Source organism: Momordica charantia, assembly GCF_013281855.1.
Source record: "Momordica charantia cultivar OHB3-1 chromosome 3 unlocalized genomic scaffold, Mcharantia_2.0 BLBB01000003.1, whole genome shotgun sequence".
NCBI classification, from domain to species: Eukaryota; Viridiplantae; Streptophyta; class Magnoliopsida; order Cucurbitales; family Cucurbitaceae; genus Momordica; species Momordica charantia.
Window position 1 is genome coordinate 3,914,244 of NW_028275161.1, and position 1,526 is coordinate 3,915,769.

At 35.9% G+C, this 1,526-nt stretch overlaps 1 non-coding gene across 1 annotated transcript; it reads right to left on the reverse strand.

Moving 5' to 3' along the window:
* Positions 1-1,087: 1,087 nt before the first annotated feature.
* Positions 1,088-1,194, reverse strand: LOC148212185 (small nucleolar RNA R71). Its single transcript, XR_015789975.1, has one exon. It is a non-coding gene; the product is annotated as a small nucleolar RNA R71 (small nucleolar RNA).
* Positions 1,195-1,526: the final 332 nt, after the last annotated feature.

Below are 1,526 nucleotides of genomic sequence, written 5' to 3' on the forward strand. Positions count from 1 at the left end.
AAATAAAATAACAGGGAAAGAGAATTTCAAACCTTCCAGCTGCAGATGTTGAGCCTGAGAGAATTTTGGGAATGAAGACTATATTGGGAGAGGTGATGAAAGGGAGATTTTAGAAACGACCTCGTAAGAGTAGAGTTTTCTTTAGAGGTAGGGAGAGATTTTTTTAGAGAAATACCCTATGTGAAAAATGGAGATTCTTGTAGGTGATGATAGAGATTTTGGAGAGAATCCTTATGTATTGAAGAGAGAGAAAAATAAAAAAGGATAAAAAGAGATTTTTGGGAAGAATGCCTCTGCAAAAAGTGGAGATTCTGTAGAGAAGGTGAGCAGTAGATTTTAATCTTTCATAGAATTTACATACGACCTCCCCTCATTTGTTTCGTGTATATTTCTTCTCCCCCTTTGTTCCGTATGTGTTTCCTCCCATTTAATAATAAAAATCAATCCTTATATAGGGAAGATGAAACTTAGAAAGAAAGGAATGTGAGATGTACGTGTGAGAGAAAAAGAGAAAGATTAGTGGAATTGAGGGAGAATGTGGTGGAGGAAGAAAAATAGTTGGGACGAGTGAAAATGTGAGAGAGAAGAAGATAATGTTGGGAGAAAGGGGGAAGTTACATAGAATTTGAAGAGTGAGGGAGAGGTAACGAGAGAAAAAGGGAAGTGAGAAAAATATTAAGAGAAATTGAAGAGAACTATTTTGTATTTTAAAAAATTTTAGTTTTTATTTTCAATTTTCGTTCCTAAATCCATAGTTTCAATTTCAATTTATTATTATTTTAGTTTTTGTTATTTTGTTTGTATTTTTAATAACAAATACCAAATACCGCACAACAAATATCAAATAAAATTAAAATGACTTGGACGAAATACGGTATCTACTCATATGAAGTTTTTTATGGGAGTTTGCGATTCATTTAAGGTTGAGGGATGTAGCAAAGAAGTGCTACGACTTAAGTTGTTCCCCTATTAGCTGAGAGACGAAGCAAAGACTTGGTTGAAGTTATTATCTTCCTAGTCGATCACAAGCTGGAACGACTTGGCAGATAAATTTTTTATAATGTACTCCCCACCAAGCAAGAATGCCAAATACAAAAGTGAGATTAACAATTTTCAACAATTTGCTGGGGAGTCAGTTAGTGAGTCATGGGAGCATTTCAAAAGACTTCTGCAAAAATGCCCTCACCACGGGATCCCAAGATGCATTCAGATTGAGACATACTACAATGGATTGGACGACGCCACGCGCTTGGTCATTGATGCGTCAGCAAATGGAGTATTGCCAGCAAAACTTATGCTGAAGCATTCAATATCTTAGAGAGGATATCATCAGACAACCATTCATGATCTGATCCTACAGCTATTCAGAGTAAAGAAGGCAAGGGATTGAATGAATCAGAATCTTTCACTGCATTAAATTTAAAGATTGAGAATCTGACGGATTTGGTTATGAGGAGTATGACGCAGCAAAATGCAGTGCGAGCATCTGCTGCCAAAGCAAATGTTAGCAACATCCAAGGAATTTT